This window comes from Equus asinus, chromosome 9 (genome assembly GCF_041296235.1).
Source record: "Equus asinus isolate D_3611 breed Donkey chromosome 9, EquAss-T2T_v2, whole genome shotgun sequence".
Classification (NCBI taxonomy): Eukaryota; Metazoa; Chordata; class Mammalia; order Perissodactyla; family Equidae; genus Equus; species Equus asinus.
The window spans coordinates 50,897,076-50,912,490 of NC_091798.1; positions in this window are offsets into that span (position 1 = coordinate 50,897,076).

Genomic DNA, 15,415 nt, shown 5'->3' on the forward strand with positions numbered 1-15,415 from the left:
GCAGCACAGAAAAAGGACAGAGAGAGCCCAGACACTTTCCAGTTCCTTCCATATTACACTCAGCCTAGGTTTCTCACGCAAATATTGAGATCAAATGCCTGGGCCAGTATAGAAAAAGAAAGTCTATGTGATTCAGAGACATAGAATTTCAGACTTATTTATCAGAGAAACAGATTTGTCTGTAGTAGCTTGTGGAATTTTTTCTTTAATAATTTTGTGCCTTCTAAACGACTCTCTTTAGGTTTGTTAATTTTTAAAAGATAATTACTGAAACCAGTAAACAAAGTTTTATTGGAACATAACCATGCCTATTGACTTATACAGGAAATGAAACTTTAATCAGCCTATAGCTTAATGTTGTATTCATTCTCAGTGTGGGCTGTGTGTCACTGACATGGTCATGGCCAGGTGCCCTGGAGCATTTCTTGGCATTGCAAACACAGCCATTTCCCACTGGACTCACTTGGCACCATTTCCCACTCCTCTGAAACAAATCATCCTCGATTACGGCCTTAATTGAATGGAGTATTTGTGCTGTTTGAGACAACTTGACTACGTCTAGAGCCAAAAGCAACAAACCTAGTGTCTTTGACTCTTCTCCAAATTTTGAAGTCCAATAATAAAAGATACCCTGTGATTAAAGGGTTTGTTATAGGTTAAGTTTAGTGCAACATTTAAGGCACTGAAGTTCTGTGCTCCCATTTCTCCCAGTCTATAAAGACCTGTTGCTGTACATTTTTTTTCTTTTTTTTTAAATGGGAACTTAATTTTATTTTTTTTGAGGAAGATTAGCCCTGAGCTAACATCTGCTGCCAATCCTCCTCTTTTTTCTGAGGAAGACTGGCCTTGAGCTCACATCCATGCACATCTTCCTCAGGTGACCTTTATATGTGGGACGCCTACCACAGCATGGCTTGCCAAGGGGTGCCATGTCTGCACCCGGGATCCAAACTGGCGAACCCTGGGCTGCGGAAGCAGAACACGCAAACCTAACCGCTACACCACCGGGCCGGACTCTGTACATTTCTTGAAGAGATTTTATTTTAATATAACACAGAGAGTCACTAAATACAAGAGCAAAAAAGGACCTTAGAGGCCATGTTGTCCTCTCTCACATTGCATTTCATTTGTGTTTTACGGTTGATGAAACTGAAACTCAGAAAGGTAAAGCTATACTTTACTAGAGTCTATAACAGGCTGGTGGAGGAAGCAGAACTGGGATCCACTTCTTCTAATCCAGTGGTTTTGAACTCTGCTATGTTTACTATAGGATAATAAAGTGACTCTATGTAACAATGCAAACTTCAAGTACAATAACTCGTAAATAATTCAGTCATTTTTCAGAGGAAATGTACCAGAGAATCTGTGTCAGAAGGGACCTTCAGAAGCATCCAGTTCAACTTCCTAGTATGTCAAGAATCCCATGAGAGTTCACAGATAGAGAGTATACTAGTTACGGTAATGTCAGCTGCTGTAACAAAACAACCCACAAACTTCAGCGACTAAACACTATTACAGTTTATTTCTCACTCATTTAACAGTACAAGTGTTCCTGATTGGTAGCAGTCTTCCCCATGGTGACCCAGGAACCCAGGCTCCTTTTATCTAGTGGACTACCTTCCCGGATTTCCACGTCCTCTGCATGCAGGAGAAGGACGGGGAAAGAACAAGTAGAGAAGGCTTCTTAATCTTGGTCTGGAGAGAATACACCTCACCCCTCCCAAACTCTATTGGTGAGAACTATTTACATGGTCCCATTTAGTTGCAAGAGGGGCTGGGAAATGCAGTCTGTGGCTGGACAGTTGCCTCTGTACTCTGTGGAAGGAGAACTACAAATGTTTAGTGAACCCTCCCAGAAGCAAGGGCGCTGGGCCTATACTCCTGCATCAGTCAGTCAGTCACTGACCCCAGCCTATCCCTGGGGTGGGAAGTGCCTTAGCCTCCCAGTTGTCTGTGACTTAGGTACCTCCCTTCAGCCAAATGTAAACCTCTGGGTAAGAGCACAGGTGTGAGCCATTAGCAGCCAGCTCTGGCACACCAGCCTTTAAAGGGGATTTAGGAAGACACTAATATCACCTGCTACAGTCTATCCTTTGTACCGCTCAGAGCCAACTGTTTCTCACGTTAATGTGACTTCATCTGATTGCAGGTCCTCCAGGATTCTGCCTGGTGCAATTTCTGGGTTGTTATACGAGGAAGATTACTAGAACAAACTCCAACCTTGATTGTCGCAGATGGTCCTCAGGTTATGATAAATACAGTCATGTCCAGGATGATCAGTCGTTGCTCTTTCCAGCATGAAGGGAATCTGATATAATCATTTTGCCACCAAGTAGCTGTTGGTTCTCTCAAGGGGTTGCATTGTGAGGAGGACTCAGCGTTGCTCTTCGTTACTGGTGTTTGGATGGGCAGCAGTAGCAGTACCTAGATCAGCTTTGAGGAGAGGAAAGCCACACTATTGAACTCATGCATAACTCCCATTGCTGCCACCAAGGCTATTCTGTTCATAAGCCAACTGTGCAAGGGCTGGTGTGGCTGAGGATAGGAGCTAGTTGGCATCTGCTGGGTGACTCTTCCTGTCCCTTGGTTGGTTGTGCCTGATCTGCAGTAGCTATCCTCTGGTGGACATTAACCAGTGCTTCTTGCCCACTCCTATGGATCTATGCACATGCGTCTTCTCCAGACCTACTTCTTCATGATTTTCTAGTCTTGCTCTTTCCCAGCCAGGCCATTTGCCACTGCCCATGAATCTGTGTATCACTTTGTCTGAGGGCCGTTTTCTCTCCACAAAGAGTAGATAACCAGGAGCACCATCTGAAGCTCTACCCACCAGGAGAATTTTCCTCTATCACCATTTTTCAGCCCAAGTGGGCTGGAGTAAGCAGCAATCTATTTTCAACCTATGTTAACACACCAAGATGAGGATTTTTCCTTCTCCATCAGCTGATCTTAGGGAAACTTCTAGAAGCTATAGATATGAGCTGAAGGGAAAGTGTTGATGTAAGAGTGGCAGCAGATATGTCATCCTGAACTACTTGTTTGTGCAGCTTAGTTACGCTTTTAGGCCCTGCTTGAGCTCAGTTTCAGATGTACTGTTTCCACCTTGTGATGGAATGCTGCTGGTGAACCCAATCCTATGACTTGGTAGGTCTGACCAAACCCAGCTCCTGGTGGGCAGCTCTAGTATCATAATCACTTGATGTGTCATAATCAGATGGTCACTTCTAGGTCTCAATAGTGTGTCAGAAGCTGTTTTTTGAATGGTGTATCGTTCTCTGCTGCAGGTGGCATGGCCTTGCCCAAGAACTCTAGGAGTCCGCCCTACAACTCTCATATTTGGGCTTCCCAAGTATTTCACACAGCATCTTTATTTACCACAGATACATCTAGTATGCTAGAATCTTTTGGGTCACATGGCCTAAGTGGCAGTGTTCCTATACTGCAACCTGGATTCACCACAGAGCCCTTTTCTGCTCTGAGTTCCACTTAAACTGGTAACCTTCCTCATCCCCCAATAAACAGGTCAGAGCCGTCCCCAAATGTGATAAATACTGTCTCCAAAATACCTACCATGCTCTGTGCTTCTTTTCTCAGTGGTAGGAGGCACAAGGTGCAATAACTTGTGCTTTACCAGAAAGGAGATGTCCTGGTATGCCCCAGAACCCTGTGCCTCTAAAAATGTCACCAATGTGGTAGGCTCCTTCATCATTTTAGGATTTACCTTCCACCTTCTGAAGTGCATGTTTCTTACCAGAATCCCAGAGCATTTGCCATTTCCTTCTTATCAGGTTTGATTAACATCATGGTATCAATATTGCTGACCAATATGAGATTCTGTGGGATGTCCATATGATCCAGATCCCCTCAGACTACATTATGACAGAGAGTAGCAGAGTTAAAGCAGCCCTGGGGAGAAGCCGTGAATGTATACTATTATCCATTCTTTGTGAATGCAAGCTGTTTCTGATTCACTTTTCTGATAGGTATAGAAAAGAATCTATTTGCCAGTTACAGCTGCACACCAGATACCAAAGACTATGCTAATCTGTTCTAGTAAAGATACCAAAGTCAGTCAAGCAGCTTCAATTGGGGCTACTGTTTGGCTGAGTTTCTGGTAGTCCTTGTCATCTGCCATAATTCATTTGGTTTTTGTAGAGATTGAGCTATTGAATTAAATGGAGATATGTGGAAACTATTGTCTCTGAATCCCTTAAGTCCTTGAGGATGGTACTAATGTCTACCATTCCACGTAGGATACAATATTGTTTTCACATTAGTGCCATTTATTTGTTTTTATTTTTAACTTTTTATTTTAAAGCAACTGCAGACTCACAAGAAATTGCAAAAATAGCACAAGTTGTCCTGTGTACCAAGCTGCCCCTTGTTTTCCCCATACATGTTAAATGCCAGAGCCATTGCACCATTTAACGCAGGCTCTTCTACCTATATTTCGTCCCAGTTCACTGCAGGTAAAAATCTTAGCAACCGAACCACTACAGCAAGTCAAGGACTAATCAGTTCACCCACCACCAATGACCAGGTTCCCATTGCCATCTAGTGGATGAGTTATCCAATGCCAACATCTAGATCTAGTCAGCTTCCTAGGACCACTTCTGTCACCAGCTGTCTTAGGTCATGTTCTCTGTGAGCAGAGCCTGAGGAGGGAATTCCTGCTTAAGTGATCTTGAGGATAAACCTATCAGGGAGTGAAAAAAGTAGGAGCGAGCAGGGGAGGAAGTTCAGCCAAGATGGCTTTAGAAGAAGTCTAGTCTCAGCCTGATCCCATGGGAAGCCCTGAATTGTGAATGGCACCGCAGAAGTTGTCCCACCCAGAGGTGAGGAGGCAGCTACATCCTTCATCACTTAGTCTCTGTCCAGGGCCCTCCCTTGGGTGGAGGACATGACTTTCAGCCATTATCTCCAGGACCAGTGCCAGGTGAGGAGGCTCCTGTCAGCTAAGGGCAATGTTCCATAAAAGGACAAAGGCCTGAGCCGTGAGCAGCCAACACCCACAGCATCTGGGGATGAATATGCAGCCCGTTAAGGGGAACGTGGGCAGGGCTGCCAGCAGCATCTGCTATACCTCCCTGGGGAGAAGATATTCATTTAAAAAACTGAATGATGAGAAGGAGGCAGCCATGTGAAAATCTCGGAAAGAGCATTCCAGGTAGTTTTGAAATGGGGACTCACTTAGCATGTTTGAAGTGCAGAAAGAAGGCCAATGTGAGTGGAATGTGGCGAAGGAGGCGGGGAAGGGAGACACTGTGCTTGGGAATCTGACAGAGCAGCATGACATCCCCAGTAGCTGGCTTTTACTCTGACTACCGCTTCCTCGTGGCCCTTTATATCCTTAAAGCACGGTGATAAAGTTATTTGTTTTCTAAATAAATAATTCACTCTGAAATTACTTCTTTTTAATTATTGGAGAAACAAGCTATAGTGTTAATTTGATTTGCACTGAGAAATTTGAGTTAGTGACACAATGAGAAATGTTATTCCTGCTTTTGTTAAAAATAAATCATGGCTATGATTTATTACAACAGAAGGACATGGAACAAAATCAACAAAGGGAAAAGGCAGATGGGGTGAAGTCCAGGGGACAGCCGGCTGAGTTCCCCAGAGTCCTCTCCAGCGGAGTCACACAGGACATGCTTAATTCCCCCAAGCAATGAGTTGCGACAACACCCACGCATCAGCTCATAGCTCATTATGAACATATCAGATCTTAGATATGAATGTATCAGATCTTAGATATCATAGCTATCATGGATTTTTATAAGGTAACGAGAAACAGGTCCAATCTTGACCTTGAGTGCCTTATCTAATTCGGCTGTATTTAAATGAACTATCTTTGAAAGGGAAAACAGATTAGTCACCTAAATGGCTTTCTTAAAATACCTCACCACAAAAGAAAGTTCTGCGCCGCTTGCTATTTCCTACACCACACATTGATTCCCACCCCCGCCCCCCCGCAACTGTTTTACCATCTTTCTAGCAGAAAGTGTTTTATAACTTTCCTTGAAGGTTAAAATGGCTCTCCCTAATAGTGCCTCACTGACCTCATTTATAAATCTAACTACCGAGTGGAAGTACCACCACGAATCAAGGATAGGTCGATCCTGCCTCCATGCGCTCAGGCCTCTCCTGTGCACTTCATTCACACCAATAGAAATTGTCATGAGAGCCCCCTATTCTCCATTCACGTAGCTTTGGAGAATCTGGGGATTCTCACCTGGATTGGTTTCTAAACAATTGTTCCTATCTCTTAATCTTCAGTCTATCCTTTGAACTATTGCCAGGTTTATTTTTCTCAAACCCTGTTCTGATCATTAACATAACCTTCCATAGTAATTTATTTCAATTATTCGTTTTGGAGATTCAAAGTCCTCCGCAAGCTGGATCCCTTTTCCTGCCCATGATTACCTTCTTTTATTCCCCACAGAAAACTGCTCTGCCCGGGATATTCTCACCATACTGTATGCACTGTTTTTCTTCCTTCCTCATTGCCTCTGTGCTTTCCCCACATGTAGAAAGTCCTCTCTAGTTCTCACCTCCTCACGTCTTACCCATCATTCAAATCCTGCATCCTCCTGGGATTGGCCCTGACTCCTTTGACTCTCTAAGACTTATCTCTTCTCTGAAAGGTAACACCCGTCCAGGACTGGTCATCCAGTAATCACTTAGAATAAAATGCATGTGCAATTGCTTAAGAAAAGGACAATGCAACCATGATCTTTGTCTTCCAAAGCCACTATAACAATGAACCTTGCCGTACTTGCAAAGAATTCTTTTAATTCTCCAGAAAGAGCAAAGGATGAACAAGTTTATTATCCTGACAAAAGAAAGAACAGAGTTGTCAGGACTGATTGCTAGGGGAATTAAGCATGTCCTGTGTGAATCCGCTGGGAGAGACTCTGGGAAACTCTCCCTGCTGTCTCCTGGACTTCACCCCATCTGCCTTTTCCGTTTGTCGATTTTGTTCTGTGTCCTTTTGTTGCAATAAATCATAGCCATGACCATGACTATATGCTGAGTCTTGTGAGTCCTCCTAGTAAATTATTGAAACTGGAGGTGGTCTTGAGGCCTCTCCAACACACAAGCCAAATGGCCTTCAGTGGCAAATAGATAAGCAAATTGTGGTACATCCAAACAATGAAAGACTACTCAGCAATCAAAAGGAATGAACTACTGATAATAAACTGGGTGGATCTCAAAGGCACTATAATTAGTGAGAAAAGGCAATCTCAAAGAGTTGCATACTGTATGATTCCATTGATACGACATTCATGAAGTGACAAAATTATAGTGATGGGAAACTCATCAGTCGTAGTTGGGGAAAAGATGTGACTATCAAGGGGTGACGTGAGGGAGCTTCTCTTGATTACGAAACAGTTCTGCATGCTGATAGTGGTACTGGTTAGTTGAATCTATACTTGTGATAAAATTTCATAGAATGATATGCCAAAAAAAAAAGAAATCCAAAAGACAACAGTGCATGTAAAAACTAGTGAAATCCAACTAAATTCTTTACCTCTGTACCTGAATTAATACTGTTTTACCAAAATCAATTTCCTGGTTTCGACACTTCACTATGGTTATGTAAGATATCGTCAGTGGGGGAAGCTTGGTAGAGAATACATGGGAGGTCTCTGTACTATTTTTACAACTTCTCATGAGTCTTAAATTATTTCAAAATATAAAGGTATTAAAAGAAATGTGTGTGTGTTTGTGTGTGCGTGTGTACATGCGAGGGGAGAAAGAAAGAGAGAGAAAATTAAAACATTCCAGTAGATTCCTAGTCTACTTATACTGAGCAGAGGACAATGCATTTTTCTCTTTCTGGTGATCTTCAGGAAAAACACTGATTTCAAAGTCTCTGCCAATTCTTCATGCTGCTGATGGGAAAAATTAGGTATAAATCGCTATTTTGTATTGTTTTGTTAAGTAAAGCACCTTAAAGAATTTTCTTGGTGGTGCAAAAGACTAGAGAGCCTAAGTTACTTTCTCTATTGTGGGCAGGAGTCATGTATGATATTATTTTTGCATTTAGAAAAATGTTTGTCTCCCTTAATTTGGATTTAAACTGCATCATCTCTGAGAATTATGGCTTGTCTGTCCTTGGGGCGCGCATTTGCGTGCGTGATTTGCCCGAAACTTGCCCACAGGGGACAAGAAGCACATAGAGAGAAGAAAGAGACCCATTTTCTCCTCACACTGTCAGAGAGCAGAGAGGGCTCTCTTTTGTTTACTATTTGACTGTCTTTTGTCCATCTTAAAAATCGAATTGCTAATGAAGGGTTAAATATATGCCACCCCAAAATACGCTGCTTTGGCATAAGAATTATTTTAAGATGAAGGCAATTGAGAAGAAGCAGATATACGGAAAGCACTCTGCCCTCCCACTATTTGCCTGAAAGCAGGATATAAATTTATAAAGGTGGGGTCCACCCTGTGGCGTAGTGGTTGAGTTCAGTGCGCTCCACTTCGGCAGCCTGCGTTTGGTTCCACTCATCAGTGGCCATGTGGCAGTAGCCCACATACAAAATAGAGGAAGATTGGCATGGATGTTAGTTCAGGGCGAATCTTCCTCAGCAAAAAAAATAAACAATTGTGAAGGTGTCCTCCACTCTACCAGGAAGGACAAAAGTCAATCACCAGGGACAACTCTAGACCCTTATCAGCCCAGAGACAGCACCAGAGGAACCTACATAATAAACTGTGCTAAAACTAGCCCTTATCTGCCATTAGTTTCTCCATATATTTGCCTTCCCACAATTTGCCGCCCCTAGAAGCTCAAAGTCCTTTCATTTATCTTGCCAGTTCTCTACAAAATTATTGTTCTTTTGTTAAGATCTACATAAGCCTAAGTGCTAACTACCATTTTGAGTTACTCGTCACTGGGTACTCCCACTTGTACGCATGATGTGCGTGTTAACAAACTTCTGTTTGCTTTTCTCTTATTAATTCGTCTTTTGTCAGTCTAGTTTACAGGGCCCCATAAGGAGAACCTAGGAGAGTAAATGAAAAACGTTAAAAATCTCCTCCCCTCCGCTCATCTTTTTCTTATTGGTTTGAAAGAGTTCTTTGTGTATTTTGAATGGAAGTCTCTGGATTTACATGTTTCGTGTATCTTCCACCAGCCTGTGGCTCTCTCCTTTTCCACTCTCTTAATGGAAACTTACGATGAAAGTTAATAAGATTAATTTTAATGAAGTCCAAAATTTCAATCTTTTCTTTCTTCTTAGTGCTTTTATACTTAGTTTAAGCAGTCTTTGCCTACCTCAAGTCCTTTATATCAAAGCTGTCTCTATTTGCCCCAGAATATTCTCTCTACAACTAGCCTTTGGTCCAGCCCTGAAGACTCAGCACTCTGCATTTGGGGGTGGAGAGTGGTTTTTCTCGCACAGTTTCTAGTCCATTCTGTTTTCAAAGATAGGTCTGAAAGCTTTCAGGAAGGCATTGTAATCATGATAATTAACACGCTGTGCAGCACTAACGTCCATCCATCAGGATGTACGCTGAGGGTGAACAGTCTGAAATAGTGAAACAGCAACAGCGCGAACGCTGTTTGTGAAATGAAAACCGTTTAGCTGCGATCCAAAAGTCTCCAAATGTGTATCAGCTCTGTGGGCTGTGGCTCTGATGACTTTTGGACAAACTACAATGTTTAAGGACATGCTGTCTGCGGTAGGCTTCTCACATAGCAGCACTTCTTACATAAATGTAGGGCCACTCCGAGTGCCGGCCTCACAGGAACCTCACCTGGAAGCTTATTAAAAAGGCAAATTCTTGGCCCCCATCCTGGACCTAATGAATCAGAATCTGTGGAGGTGGGGCCCGTAAATCAGTGTTTTAATAAAATTTCCAGGTGATTCTGATGTACACTGAATTTTGAGAACTACTGCAGACCAAAATTTCTTTTGTTTTTTTTAAAGATTGGCACCTGAGCTAACATCTGTTGCCAATCTTCTTTTTTTTTCCCCCTTCTTCTTCTTCTTCCCAAAGCCCCCTGTGCATAGTTGTATGTTCTAGTTGTGAGGGCCTCTGGTTGCACTGTGTGGGACGCTGCCTCAGCGTGGCCTGATGAGTCGTGCCATGTCCGCGCCCAGGATCTGAACCAGCGAAACGCTGGGCCACTGAAGAAGAGCGTGCAAACTTAACCACTCGGCCATGGGGCCGGCCCCAGAACAAAATTTCCAATTGAAATAAACAGGAAACTTAATATTAGTCCCTCAAATTAAGCATCTGGCACCCAGCATACTCTCAATAAATTATGATGAGCAAGAATATGAGTGCACGAATGAAGTTGGGAGCACGAATAGACGCCAACCACACCTGGTCCTACTGCCATTCATGTATATTCAGATGCCAACATGTGTCCCATGTCCTCCAGTCATTAAAGTTTAAAGTGAAGGTCTGTGAAAAAAAAGCAAGTTCACTTTCACATAGTCGACCCAATATTTAAAAATGATCCACAGATGTAAAGTGTGATAATTGGTTGGACTGTTACAAGGTCTTTGTGAGAAGACTGCTGTTTCCTGAAATAAAGAATTTACATTTATATTACAGGGGTCCAGTCCTCAGGTCAAAGCTCCTTGTTTTTTTATTTTGTTTTCTTGTTGTTTGAGTTAAAATTTTCTCCAATGTAAAAATGGCCTTCTTTTCCCTCTGGTTAAGAAGTCCAGAGTCCATTGTTAACCCAGACAAATCATTTACAATGAAGTTCCATCTTTATAACGGAGACATTGACACAATATTAACTTCTGGCAATGCTGGAGGCAAACTTACATCACTCTTCTAAGATTGCTTCCCTGGAAGGTAAAATAGTGCTCAGCAACAGTTCGTTCAGAAGATAATGGTGCATAAACATGTACAATTTTATCACGATTAATTCATTATCTTTGAAATTATGCCGTCAGACCATCCAATAGCAAAACGCTCCAAGGGCACCCAGTAAACAGGTGGAATTAGAGATACAGAATATTCCCTTCCTACAGGTTGTTATGGGAATCTAAGGAAGATGGACTGTGAATCTGTTAACTTTTGGTCCCACAATTAACATAAAATTTTATAGTTTGGAATTTAGTGGATAATGAAATGGAGAAAGCCAGAATACTAATATTTCCCCCAAACCAGCAAAATAAAACACACTACATCAAAGCACATAGCACACTTGAAATACTTGTGTGGGTGGGTTGAGGGTTGGGGGTTTGGAGTGAGGTGTGGTGCAAAGCGCCCTGAGGGTCCCAGCTAAGCTTCCCAGCTCCTCCTTCTGTCTTTCACTTCAGCCGTTCATTAGACACTCATGGCAGGTCTGCTCAGCGCAGAGCACCGAAGTAAAAGCCAGGGAAAAGAGCAGGAGGATTATGGCATGGTCTTGGTCCTTCAGAAGATTTGTACAGGCAGAATCATGATATCAAGTGCCATCAAAGCCCAGAGAAAGGAGGATTATTTCCAACATGAGAGAGATAAGTGTGAAAGCTCCATGGACAAAACACAGCTGAGCCAGTCTTTGAACGGCTAGAAGGTTGGCATATGGTTATATCAGACAGGTTGGAAAAATCAAGAAGGCTAAATGTGGGACCAAGCGCAGGCTATGGGCAGCGAATTTGGGAGGAAATGACTACAGAGAAAGGAATGGGAGCCCAAGGACGTGGGGTGGCGATGGCACGTGTGTCATGGGCAGTACTACAACCATTTGTGCATCCTTTCACTGTCCAGTATGCCAGACACTGTGCTAACGAACACTGATTGGGCGTGGGTGGCAATGGTCCTTTTTTTTTTTCTCAAGATTGGCACCTGAGCTAACATCTGTTGCCAATCTTGTTTGTTTCTTCTTCTTCTCCCCAAAGCCCACAGTCCATAGTTGTATATTCTAGTTGTGAGTCCCTCTGGTTGTGACAGTGGTCCTTACATAACAGTATACTCTGGGGGTTTGGATCATTAATGGTTTTTTGTGTCTGTGGTAAAATACACGCAACATAAAATTTACCGTTTTAACCCTTTTTAAGTGTATAGTTCAGCGGCATAAGTACATTCACACTGCTTTGCAACCATCACACCATCCATTTCCAGAACTTTTCAATGATTTTGGAGCAGGAGGGTGAAGGGATCACAGGTGACTTTAGCAAGATTATTCTAGGGGCCGGCCCAGTGGCGCAGCGGTAAAGTGCGCACGTTCTGCTTCCGCAGCCCGGGGTTCACCGGTTGGGATCCCAGGTGCGGACATGGCACCGCTTGGCGTGCCATGCTGTGGTAGGCATCCCACGTATAAAGTAGAGGAAGATGGGCATGGATCTTAACTCAGGGCCAGCCTTTCTCAGCAAAAAGAGGAGGATTGGCAGCAGTTAGCTCAGGGCTAATCTTCCTCAAAAAAAAAAAAAAAAAGATTATTCTAGTAGCACTATGCAGGATTGCCTGAGCTGTCCCCACATTTTCATGGGAAAGGTGAGAGAGGAGGCGGGGAACAAATTAGGAGATTATTGTAAGAAACTTGGCCAACGAGGAGAGTAGCTCCTCAGGGAGAAGGAAAGAAGGGAAAGCTATGGATGCCACCATCCACCTACAAGGAACAGAGGAGATGGAGTTGCTTTGGTGGGGAGAGGGGAGGGGAGCAGAAGGAGTCTAAAGTGATTTCTAAGACCCAGAGAACTGAGAACAGGAGATGCTGTTAGGTGATTGTATTTGTCAATATTAGGTGACTTTTAGGAATAGGTAAGTCAGGACAAAAGAATAGGTCTGAAAAGAAGAAAAGAGTAGGGAAAATGAGGAGATCATCTGAGGAATTTGAGACTTTGGTGAGACAATGATTTGAAACATGTAGCTTGGGCCAGCCGGGTGACACAGTGGTTAAGTTTGCACGTTCTGCTTCGGGGCTGGCCAGTTCAGATCCCTGGGACAGACATGGCACAACTTGGCAAGCCATGCTGCGGTAGGCGTCTCACATATAAAGTGGAGGAAGATGGGCACGGATGTTAGTTCAGGGCCAGTCTTCCTCAGAAAAAAGAGGAGGATTGGCAGTTGATATTAGTTCAGGGCTAATCTTCCTCAAAAAAAAAAAGAAAAAAGAAACATGTAGCTTGGAGTAAAAATTCCAGCCTAGCCCATAAAAGAGATTAGAGATGTGGATTTTTTGGTTTTCTGTTAGTGGTGGTATTTGAAGCCAAGATGGTGGATGCAAAATATTCCTCTTCCCATTTTGGGAGGACTTACCGTTTTCTGCATTCACTATATTCTTCCTCTTGGAAAAAACTACTTTATGACTAAGTCAGCCATGGTATGGCTATAACCTAACTCACAACCCAATCCATTTGCCTATCTACAGACCTAATAATAGGTACATTGTATTTAGTGTCATGCTAAGCACTTTACATATTAGCTAATACACTATTTGCAAGAACTGTGTGCATTAGCTATCAGTAGCCCCATTTTCCAGATGAGAAACTGAGGGGGAGGCATATGGTGTATGTAGCTTACTTGAAGCCACACAGTAAGTAGTGGAGTCAGAATTTGAATCCAGGTCGGTCCAGCTTCAAAGTCCTTGTTCTCTGAAGCATTTTACTGATGGTTATTAATTTGTCCCTAGAAAAGATATGTTTTCCTGTTTAAATGTGTTCTCCCTTGTTTTCTCTTCTCCTACTTTCAAATTTTTATGCATCAGATAAAATTCCTCTGTGGTTCAGTAAAGCACTGGGTACCAATGAGGGTAGTCTAAGAGTTTAAGCTCCCTTTGTTGATAAAATACTCTATTTGAAAATTTCTTACAGAAGCACTGAAGAGTTTTTACCTCTAACGTCTATTATGTTACAATATCTTTAATAAGTAAAGACAGTTTTCCCATAATAAAAAAGAGCAAACAAACAAAACGTTTTACAAAAAAAAAAAAAAACAGAGCAAAAGCTTTGTTTTCCTGGAGTGATGCAACAGAGACCTCTTCTGGTTGAGAACCAGAAGTCTTAGGCAGAGAACCAACTTGGAAAGATTTGGGCTGGAGGGAACTAGTAAAGGAGGAAATCGAAAAGGAAATAGGTTCCACAGAAGAGTTGACATTTGCATTGGATTCAGCACTCTGACAAGCAGAACAGAGAGAGGAGTCTATTCCATTTCTGGGAAGCAGTGTGTGCAAGAGCAGAAGTGTTCCTTCTTTTCTGATGATAAAATAAATGCTTGCTGTAGATAATTTGTAAAGATACAAGGACATAAATAGGAATCCTTCAGAACTCCACTGTCCAGAAATAATACTGTGAACATTTTGATGCACTGGCTTCCTGCATTGTTTTATGGTCATATGCATTCTTTTTTTCCACAAAACTAGGTAAATCCTGACTCTTTTCATTCAGTGTTCTAGCACATGTATTTTTCCACATTTTTTTTTCCTCCCCAAAGTCCCACTGCATGATTGTATATCCTAGTTGTAAGTCATTCTAGTTCTTCTATGTGAGCTGCTGCCACAGCATGGCAACTGATGGACGGGTGGCGTGGTTCCGTGACTGGGAAGCGAACCTGGGCTGCCAAAGCTGTAAGCAGTGAACTTTAATTACTAGACCATCAGGGCTGCCTCTCCACGTTCTTAAAAGAAGAAAAAGATGTTTTCTGATAGCCAAGCTTCTATGGGTAAACCATGTGAAAGCCAGAGAGTTTTCAATGAATACTTTCATATGGTCCCCATGTTGCCAGGCCCCCTGTTAACGCATTGAGATTTACACAGCTTGGTCAGTGAAGTGCTAGCTACTTTCCAGCTACTGCTCACCTTCTCTGCCAGACTCCCCTCTGTGGGGTACACCTATATAGCTACTCTTGGTGGCCCCTCAGCCTGCCAGGAAGCTAATTAGTAATGGTCAATTATGATCACCAATATTCTCAGTATATGAAAAATACATCCATTGGCCTTTTTGGCCTTGGACATCCCAGAGATATCACAATCACTAGGACTAACCCACCTGGGTTAAGATGCAGCGTTGTATTCAGCTCTCTTGCAAGGAAATAGACAGCTTCAAAACAACCCATGTGAGGGAGGGGGGCTCTGAAAGGTGCAGGCCAAATGTACACAGTAATTAGAGTCTGCATTTAGGAGCATGAAGTTAGATGAGGAACAATCTGAAAGAGGATCATTTACTGGGAAGTAACTTGGGGGTCACAGAAACTTGGGGAAAATTAAGTAGGACAGAATAATTGGTATGGTAGGGTGATAAGACTATCACTGAGCCAGACCTCACAGAAGGGTGAATGGGTTGGCACCACTGGATGTGAACAGTATATTCAGAGGTTTTCATGAGGCAAGAACCGAGCACTGTGCACTGTTCACTTTGACAATTCTGTTCAAGACTTTTTTCAGTTTATTCCTAGAGATGCATAAAGATCCTGCTTAAATCAGCTCCTGCAGCTCAAGGCAGCCCTTCCTGGAGGGCTTCGCCTC